The sequence below is a fragment of the Cnephaeus nilssonii genome (assembly GCF_951640355.1).
Source record: "Cnephaeus nilssonii genome assembly, chromosome: 5".
Classification (NCBI taxonomy): Eukaryota; Metazoa; Chordata; class Mammalia; order Chiroptera; family Vespertilionidae; genus Cnephaeus; species Cnephaeus nilssonii.
The window spans coordinates 20,918,834-20,929,498 of NC_137076.1; the positions used below are offsets into that span (position 1 = coordinate 20,918,834).

The 10,665-nt window shown below is 41.7% G+C and overlaps 2 pseudogenes across 2 annotated transcripts; one reads left to right on the forward strand and one right to left on the reverse strand.

Annotated features, from left to right (window-relative positions):
- On the reverse strand, positions 1-4,001 carry LOC307100485 (olfactory receptor 7D4-like; annotated as a pseudogene). The gene is made up of 3 exons: positions 3,863-4,001; positions 471-890; positions 1-269 (listed from the first exon to the last, which is right to left on the reverse strand). The product of its transcript is annotated as an olfactory receptor 7D4-like (transcript).
- A 1,369-nt stretch (positions 4,002-5,370) lies between these two features.
- On the forward strand, positions 5,371-6,323 carry LOC307099286 (olfactory receptor 7A10-like; annotated as a pseudogene). Its single transcript has one exon. The product of its transcript is annotated as an olfactory receptor 7A10-like (transcript).
- The last annotated feature ends 4,342 nt before the right edge of the window (positions 6,324-10,665 follow it).

Genomic DNA, 10,665 nt, shown 5'->3' on the forward strand with positions numbered 1-10,665 from the left:
TTATATGTCAGCCATCCCCAAGAAGCTATTCAGAGCCATCTTTATGTCTTTGTTCCTGAGACTGTAGATGAATGAGTTCAGCATAGGTGTGACCATGGTGTACATCACTGAAGCGATTAAACCTGACTGTGAGGTATGGAATGGAGCAGAGATGAGATACACACCTAGGACTATACAATAAAATAAGGAGACTACTGAGAGGTGAGACACACAGGTAGAAAATGCTTTATACTTCCCCTGAGTTGATGACATTATACAAATGGTAGACACTATTTTAGAGTAAGAGTAAAGAATCCCAGGAAGTGGACCACCAGCCAACAGCCAGTTGTAAAATACATCACAGTCTCATTAAGAAAGGTGTCAGAACAGGCAAGTTTGATCATCTGCTTAAATTCACAGAAAAAAATGGGGAATTTCCAATTCTGCAGGGAAGGAAAATCTCGATATCATTAACAAGGAATTCAAAACACTCATGATCCAGGACACCAGAACCAGCAGTCCACAGAGCTGGGGGTTCATGATGACTGTGTAGTGCAGTGGGTGGCAGATGGCCACAAACCGGTCATAGGCCATTACAGTTAGAAGGAAGTTGTCCCAACCTCCAAAGTGTGTAAGAAAATACATCTGTGTGATGCAGCCTTCATAGCTGCTGGCTTTGCTCTGTGTCTGGATGTTCACCAGCCTCTTTGGAATGGTAGTGGAGGTGAAACAGATGTCTACCAAGGACAGGTTGGAGAGGAAGAAGTACATGGGTGTGTGGAGTTGGAGGTCTGAACTGATGGCCAGGATGATGAGCAGGTTTCCCAACACAGTGATCAGCTACATGGAGAAGAAAAGCCCAAATAAGAGGGGCTACAATTCTGGTTCCTCTGAAAATCCCAGAAGAAATTCTCAAATTCATGTATCATTGCCTTGTATCTTGTTGTAGTGGTCAAAACTAGGAAGAAAAATATGATTAATTTTACACATGTGGGTATTAACATAGTGCAATGCTAGAATTTATGTTTTTCAGTCAAAAATGTATATTTATATTGATTATGTCGCCTGTAAGGGGTCTGCTGTGACAACTGTGATTAGGAATTCTTGTCCTACACTTAGCTTTCCCAAAAGAGGTCATGTAATATACAGTCTTAATGGAAAATTCTTTTATGCATTTGAGGAATTAATCTTCTAGGGTAACAGTATAGAACGCTGAGAAATAAAGTTTTCTACAATCCAATGATGGAGAAAGAATATAAATTACCAACTAGAAAAACATATGCTCTGTCACATAGTGGCAGATGCTATGAAAAGGAAAAGCAGTCATAAAGTAGTTTGAATGGAGATGTTGTATTTTACTGAGAGTTCAGAAAGACCCGCAAAGTGATATTTGAACAGAGTCCTAGAGAAAGACAGAGTGGGAATCATGAAGTTATCGGGGGAAGTGTGTGCCGGGCTGTGGGAAGAGTCAGTGCAAAGACCCAGAGGGTGGCATTTGTTTCAGATATTCAACCTACAACCCAGGGATGTGCTTTGACCAGGGATCCAACAATGACCTCCTGGTTCATAGGTTGATGCTCAGTCACTGAGCAGCACTGGCCAGGCAATAAATCTTGTGTTGTTGTTTTTTAATCTAGACAGATCAAAATGACTTATTAGTTGCAATAGCCTTCTAATGCATTTTAGGTAGCCAATTTTATCATCTGAAAAAGTGATTAATTACTTTTCCAAAACATGAACCTACAATTTCTTTTTCTTCGTTGGTTGCATTGATTTGAAATTTCAGAACAGTGATGACATACATGACAGTAGCAGGTATATTTGTCCTGTGTATGACCTTCAAGCAGATTCCTCAAATATTTTCTTGTCATGTCTGATATTAGCTAATGAACAAGGAAATTAGCTATGATAATTTTATGATAATTAAGAAATATCTTGTGTATATCAGAAGTGCTTTTATACAGTATCATTTGCATATCTTAAGATGATTCTAGTATATTTGGATGATTTTTCTATTAATTTATTCTAATATAATAAAGATAACAAATTCTCAATATTAGAGGCTAATGGCTTTCATGGTGGACTGCTTCTGTTCATAATTTAAACCAGGTAGTCTGCACTCCATACACTATCCTATAGATTCGAAGGGTGCCTTAGTAAGGGAATTGCTTGTCAGGTTATTGGAACCAAGAGCGGAATCCAAGGACAGCTCATGTCTAGGCCTCCTTTCAGCTAAGTTCTCCTAGAGCTAAGTTTTGAGGAACTTCAGGTTGACTTTAGTGGACACTGGCATAGGGAGAGTTATATTGGGAGGAAAGTCAGGATGGTGGATGGGTCTGACAGCTACATCAGCCAGCGTCTGGGGAGACTGCGTGCTATAGATTTCCTGGATCTTCCCACTAGCAGAAAGGAAGCCAGATTTAACTCTTCTTTTAATTGTACAATTTTGTATCTGATTTACTTAATGCCCATGTCTGAATCAACACACTTAAATCAGGGGTCAGCAAAGTACTCCCCAAGAGTAAATCCCACCCACAGCCTGTTTTTGTAAAGAGGCTTTATTAATAGGGTGATGGTAGCCCCATAAAAGATATCTCTACATTCTAACCCCCAGTACCTGTAAAGGTGACCTAATTTGAAAAAATGGCTCTTTATAGATATAATTAAGGATCTCAAGGTGAAATCATCCTGGATTATCCAGTTGGACCCCAAAACCAAAGACCAGGCTCCTTATAAGATATAGAGTGGAGAGGCACAGAGAAAAGGAGACCATATGTCTCCTGAGATTGGAGTGGTGCAGCCACAAAGCCCAGGGAAGCTAGGAGTCACTAATAGCAGGATGAGGCGAAGAATGCAGTCTCCCTTAGAGCCCCTTCAGGGAGTGCAGCCTTCCTGACATCCTGAGAAAAGACTTCTGGCATCAAGAACCTGATGAAATAAATTCCTGTTGTTTGAAGCCACCCATTTTGATTCATATGTTACAGAATCCACAGAAAATAAATACCTACAGCCAAGCCCATCGGTGTGGGTATTGCCTACAAGTGCTTTCACAGTACAAAGGCAGAGTTACGTAGCTGCAACAGAGCACTGATGGTCCAATAATAATCTTTATCTAGTTCTTTACAAATATGTTTTGCAGTGACAGCTCTCAGTCACTATCAGGTACTGGTTTTATATTCAAAGTACTCTTTCCCGACGTAAAGAAATGCTCTGAATAGCATCGCTGGTCAGAAAAATAAAAATGTACCTATGTGAGCATAAAGATGTGAATGCATTTACTCCAGTTGAAAAAATTGAATAATTGGATCTGGGGAACTTGTACAAAGGAAACTCTACCTCTACAGCCAAAATAATTTACCCTCCCCCCTCCCCCCCCCATCGAGTACATCTTCAGAATCAATCTCTGGTTTTCATAGTTGAGGTCAAGGGGAAGTTTATGGGAGGTTGCTGTCTGGGGTGGATGTGGTCAGAGACATCACTAAATCTCTGGGTCAGACACTCCGTGTGACTCACAGCAGCTCAGAAGCTCATGATGTTCTCCTGTCCATGTGTCCTGCATGAGCGCTTACATACCCTGGGGAGATGTTTATTCCAGGGGAGGTGGACGCATCAGTAGGAAGGGAAAATGCATCTGGCCCCCAAGGTGAACCCATGGAGACCAAACTGGCAGAAAAGTTTCCCTTTATTTATGGCCACTTGGTTTCAAGGGAGCTGAATTGCTTAGAGAACTGAGCAACAGTAACTGTTCATTTAATGAGGAGCTCTGAGAATTCAGCCTCAGACCTCCCTCTGCAGACTCACCTGCAGCTCCTCAGACACAGGCTAAATGCATCCTCTCTGTGCTTCTCTAAGAAGTTCAACTGCTCTGGAACCAGCACCTCACCTGCGTTTCTTGCCCTTTCCACATCAATTGTCCAAGGAAGGAAGGACCAGTAGAGCCAAATCCAGTGAGTGATGCCATTGGGGTGCCAGGAGCACTGTGGGAAAGCATCGTGGGGAGATGTAAAGCTTTTAATAACCATGTCTTCTGGGGGAATAGTCAGGCTGATGAAATAGTGAAAGGGATGGACTCAAGATCCGGAACATTTTGTGTCCTTCGTACTGAAGGGCTTTCTTGCAACTTATTCCTTCTGAGCCCCTTTCTTCTCACCATCTCAGAGCACAATTCCATGGCCTCTCCTCCCACAGCAGGAGCTGACCCTCCCTTCTATCTGCTCAGCTCTCAGGATTCTTTCTATTTCAACCTTAGCATTTCCTTTTCTTTGTGAAGCATTGACAGAGTGAGGCAGCCTTGCAGAGTAGAAAAGCACTGAGTTAGAGTCAGGGAGGTGTGAGTTCTAATTCACTCTTCTACAGCTAGTGCCAGATAAACCTGGAACTTTTCTTACATTCTGTCATTCTTTCTCTATCAGCACAAGAGTGAGTAGAAGGAGATCTCTGAGAATGCTCATAGAAGAACAGGTGCCATGCATCAAGTGCCCAGGACCAGTGCACCTGGCTCTCTGCTGGGCTGTTCACTCCTATTATTTTCCCCTCATTAGCAGGAACTGGCCTTTTAAACTGTTCTCACATTTATTGCATTGAATTCCAGATTATTTTTACTGTGACCCTAAATAGGACATGCCTTTTACAGTGTGATCCAGTGATTTTTGCACAGAAACACACACACACACACACACACACACACACACACACACACACACTCACCTGAACAAAGGGAACCATATAACCTTTCTATGTATGATGCACTCAAATATTTTCTTTTGTGCCTTCTTGACTTAATCTATTTCATCATTCTGTGTCCTTTCTGAGTCTCTAATACCTAAACAAGTGTCATCTCAGGGCTTTGGCACTGCCTCTTTTCCCACCTAACCCCCACCCCAAATAACCTCATATCACCCCCTCTGTCTTCCTTGAGGTCTCTGTTCAATTGTCACCTTGTTAGCAGGGCTTCCTGAACTCCCAATATAAATTAACACCCCATCCAGTCTCTTTTATACCTACTTTCTTTTTTTAATTCACATGACACCATCTAACTTGGTATATGACATATATGTTGTATATATTCTTTCACTATCATTATATTCTAAGAATTTTGTTTATGAGCATCCTGTACACTTTACCTAGACGTGGGAAATGTCAATAAATATTCCTCAAGCGCATGAACACAGTTCTCATTAAGACAGTGTAATCCATGACCACCTTGGAAACAGAGTTTGAGGAAGACAGGAATTCCTAATTCATGATGTCATGGGGGAAGAGATATACAAAAAATAAATATCCTTGCTTTATTACAAAATATAATTGTAGCATTTCAACTGTGCTTATAATGGCCATTTGTGTAATAACTAATCACGTTATTTTTTCTTTCCTACTAGTCACCTCCACCCCATGGGACCTGGGAATGATACTCTGATTTCAGAATTTCTTCTTCTGGGATTTTCAGAGGAACCAGCACCGCAGCCCCTCATATTTGGGCTTTTCCTCTCCATGTACCTGATCACTGTGTTGGGAAACCTGCTCATCATCCTGGCCGTCAGCTCAGACTCCCACCTCCACACGCCCATGTACTTCTTCCTCTCCAACCTGTCCTTGGTAGACATCTGTTTAACTTCCACCACCGTCCCAAAGATGCTGGTGAACATCCAGACACAGAGCAAGTCATCACCTATGCAGGCTGCATCACACAGATGTATTTTTTCTTAATCTTTGGAGAACTGGATGACTTCCTTCTAGCTGTGATGGCCTATGACAGGTATGTGGCCATCTGCCACCCCCTGCACTATATGGACATCATGAACCCCCAGCTATGTGGACTGCTGGTTCTGATGTCCTGGATCATGGGTGCCCTGATTTCCTTGTTACAAAGTTTAATTGTGTTGCCATTGTCCTTCTGTACAGACTTAGAAATCCCGCACTTTTTTTGTGAACTCAAAGAAGTGGTCCAACTTGCCTGTTCTGACACCTTTCTTAATACCATGTTGATGTATTTTATAACTGTGCTACTGGGTGGTGTTCCCCTCGCTGGTATCATTTACTCTTACTCTAAGATAGTGTCCTCCATACGTGCAATCTCATCAGCTGAGGGGAAGTATAAGGCATTTTCTACATGTGTGTCTCACCTCTCAGTTGTCTCCTTATTTTATGGTACGAGCATAGGAGTGTATCTCAGCTCTGCTGTTACCCAAAGCTCACACTCAAGTGCAGCAGCCTCGGTGATGTACACTGTGGTCACACCCATGCTGAACCCCTTCATCTACAGTCTCAGGAACAAGGACATAAAGAGGGCCCTGAAAAGATTCTTTGGGTTGGCAAGTACAAAGGGGACAATCATCCAGAGGTAAAAATGCTCTTGCTTTTGGGGTTACAGAATTAAAAACCAGAAATTGTGACTCTTTAGTCACATGGTGTTTTTCAGACTTGCTCCTTTTGTATTTTTAAAATATATTTTTTTATTGATTTCAGAGAGGAAGGAAGAGGGAGAGATAGAAACATCAATGATGAGAGAATAGTATTGATTTCCTGCCTCCCACATACCCCCTCATGGGGATCAAGCCCACTACCCAGGAATATGCTGGAAATCCAACTGTGACCTCCTGGTTCATGGGTCGAAGCTCAGCCACTGAGAAACACAGGCCAGGCCAGACTTCTTCCTTTAATTTCTGTCCTTGAATTTCCTTTGTCTGTTTCAACTTCTCTATAAAATTTAAGTAACTATTTTATTAAGCTTCCTGCTTTGTCTGTTATATAGACAGTTTTTTCATTGGTCCTTTTTTTAACTTTCACAAAGATTTTTTCAACCTTGATCAGAAATAGTGAGAAGTTTTCATTTACTTCCCCAGAAACATTGATGTCTTAAGAAAAATTTCTTCTCAAATGACATATATCATTGTAAGTAATTTTTTCTTGTTTTGTAGGTAGAGTAATAAGTAATAAGTGTATTACACATGTAGAAAAACTGCACTTGGCTACCTAATCCATTATATAATTTCATTCCATAAAATCTGAAACCTCAGTTTTCACCATGTGTCCCTCATTCTCTGTACATTGGTACCTTAACTTCTCTTCCTGATATTATAGATTTTATCATTGTTCCCTATAAGTCTCGGGCTATTGACAATGATGCAGTAGGATAGGAATGCTTGGGCACTGGCCTGGTTCCTACTACTTGTTCCTCTTGCATACCCCCTCCTGCATACCCACTTCTGGAACTCAAGTCCAGAGTCAATGTCCTGGGTGGATGGACTCATGTGGTCCTTATTATAATTACAACAACCATCATGAAACTATGAAAACATAAGGTTTATTACTCACAGGTCCTGTATGCCCAAAAGCCACACAGGAAGCTGTGTGTATGTGTGTGTGTGTGAATGAGAGAGAGAGAAATGCACCTGGGCTGAAGGACTCTGTCTATATTGGGGTCCAAGGACAAGATGGCTAGGGTTTTATGGATTTGATTTTTTAAAAGGTATTTTTATTATTGAAAGTATTATAGATGTCTTCCTCCCCCACCCCCATTAACCCCACTCCTCCCCTCTCCTGAATGTCCCCCCCTCCCGGGCCTTCACCCCACTATTATCTGTGTCCATGGGTTATTCATATATGCATATAAGTTCTTTGGTTAATTTCTTCCCTCCTCTCCCCACCCCCAATTCCCTCTGAGGACCCACAGTCTGTTGCATGCTTCCATGTCTCTGGATCTGTTTTGTTTGGCACTTTATTTTGTTCATGGATTTCACATATAAGTGAGATCATATGATACTTGTCTTTCTCTGACTGACTTATTTCACTTAGCATAATACTATCCAGGCACCTCAATGCTATTTCAAAGGGTACGAGATCCTTTTTTTCACAACTGCATAGTATTCCATTGTGTACATGTACCACCTTGTTTTATCCATTCTTCAATGGATGGGCACCAGGATTGTCTCCAAATCTTAGCTATTGTAAATAACGTTGCTATGAACATAGAGGTACATATATTCTTTCTGATTAGTGCTTCAGATGCCTTAGGTTATATTCCTAGAAGTGGAATCACTGAGTCAAATGGAAGTTCCATTTTTAATTTTTTTGAGGAAACTCCACACTGTTTTCCACTGTGGCTGCACCAGTCTGCATTCCCACCAGCACTGCACTAGGGTTCCCTGTTCTCCACATCCTTACAAGCACTTGCTGTTAGTTGATTTATTGATAGTAGCCATTATGGCAGGTGTGAGGAGGCACCTCATTGTGGTTTAATTTGTATCTCTCTGAGGATTAGTGACGTTGAGGATTTTTTCATATGACTCTTGACCATTTGTGTGTCCTTCTTTGAAGAAGTGTCTATTTAGGTCTTCCACCCATTTTCTGATTGGGCTGTTTGTCTTCCCTTTGTTGAGTTGTATGAGTATTTTATATATTTTGGGTTTGCTTTTTATTTAAAACCTAAGAGCAGGAATTAAGGCAGGGGAAGGAAAAGCAGGGTCATTCATGTGGTCAGTTGTCTATGTTACTCAGGGTTTTCAAAAGGGAAATTTATAACATGTTAATTCTTATGTAAATACCACACAAATTCTGTGTCTGTTCCTGTGTGTAATTCCACATGAAATTTGCTCCCTAGATATATCTATTGTCTAATGTGAAGTTTCTCCCTTTGCTTGTTTTGAAAATGCTTCTAATTAAAAGTAAAATTGCATATATTAATTATCCCAAAACAAAATCATTAAATTTAAAACAAAAGGGGAATTTCATGGGTGAAGGCAATGCGTGCTTAGGTAGTAGCTGTGTCATGCATCTGGCAATATGATTATTTGTGATGGATGTATTTGAAACAAAAGCTTAGTCAAGCACTCTGCTGTACTTTATACCTAATTTCCAGGTTTCAATGTTGTAATTAGCTGAGCATCCAGAAAAGCTACCATAGTTACTGGCAAAACTTGATTATCAAATATCTGTCTCCCAGTGGAATCTACTTGGAAACATACGTGAGCGGTTCAGAGACTGGAAGAACAGTGAGATAGTGTATATATGACATTCTGAGCTAAAGATGAGGTAAAGCTCCTGAGGCTTCAGAAGGGAGGAAGGACATTGCAGGACAATGAGAAGAGCAGATGTTCAGTAATTAGAAATTTGCCCTGCCCTATATACTGGTATAGGTCATAAATGTTATCTCTGATGATAACTCTTATTATTGGCAAGACCCAAAATTTAAATTCTTTAAGGGAGAGGTAAAAGTTTCCCTTGGACTCCCAGGGTCTCAGTTGCCTTCAGCTCAAAAATAATCCAAGTACATGTCTTGGAGTGACTTATTCTGAAACCTTACAATAGTGACCCAGTTTCATTCTTTTGCCTGTGGTTGTCCAGTTTTCCCAGCACAGTTTATTGGAGATACTGTCCTTTCCTCATTTAACATTCTTGGTTCCTTTCTCCTAAATTAAGGACCTTATGTGTGTGGGTTTGTTTCTTGGCTCTCTATTCTTTTCCATTGTTCTATGTGTCTGTTTTTATGCCAGTACTTTACTGTTTTCATTACTATCTACACTAATAAAAGAGAAAGATGCAAACGGACCATACATCCGCGGATGTCTACCAGCCAATCAGGAATGAGTTTGCAAATTAATCCTACAAAGATGCCCAGTTAATGTGCATAGACAGCCACCAAGCGGCCTTGGTCCCGGGAACATCCTTAAGACCTAGGCTGCTCCTAGCCTGTAGGCCCACGAGTAGGCCCTGTGCGGCCAAGGTTCCAGAATGCCCCCGTCCAATCCGGGACTACAGGTGCCGGCACCAAGCAGTGGCCTGGGTCCATTCCCCCAGCCCAGTGCCCATAATGTGGGGCTGCCGGATTTGGGGGCATGCCCCCCTGAGCCGTGGGGACTCACCCCTAGCCCAGTGGACACTATGCAGGGGGTCCTCTATGCATGAGCTGCAGAGGAAACATCTTTTCTTTTCTTTTTTTTAAAAATATATTTTATTGATTTTTTACAGAGAAAGGGGGAGAAAGATAGATAGTCAGAATCATCGATGAGAGAGAAACATCGATCAGCTGCCTCCTGCACACTCCCCACTGGGGATGTGCCCCCAACCAAGGTACATGCCCTTAACAGGGAATCAAACCTGGGACCCTTCAGTCTGCAGGCTGAAGCTCTATCCCCTGAGCCAAACCAGTTCTAGCGTAAACACCTTTTCTGACTTCTCATTGGCTAACTCCCTGTGCACCGTCACTTGCAGTGTTCTTGGTAACTTGGGTAATAAGAATCCAAGAAGGTGATCTAGGGTTTTTCCACCACACTCCTGGAGGAAAAAATGAAGGGCCGCTGCTGGAAGGGCTAAGAACTGTCATATACTGTCCTAGCCAGTTTGGCTCAGTGGATGGAGCATCGGCCTGCCGACCGCAGGGTCCGAGTTTGATTCTGATCAAGGGCATGTACCTAGGTTACAGGCTCCTCCCTGGCTGAGGCCCAGGTCAGGCTCATGCAGGAGTCAACCAATCAAAGTGTCCCTCTCACATTGCTGTTTCTCTCTGTTTCTCCCTCTCTCTTCTACACTCTCTAAAAATCAATGGAAACATATCCTCAGGTGAGGATAAAAAAGAAAGAATAAAAGAAAGAAATGTCATATCCTATGAAAGACACATCTCGAAAATGCCTAAAGAATGTTGTCATTTTTTCATGGTGAAGGGACTGGAGTCCATGTTGATGAAAACTC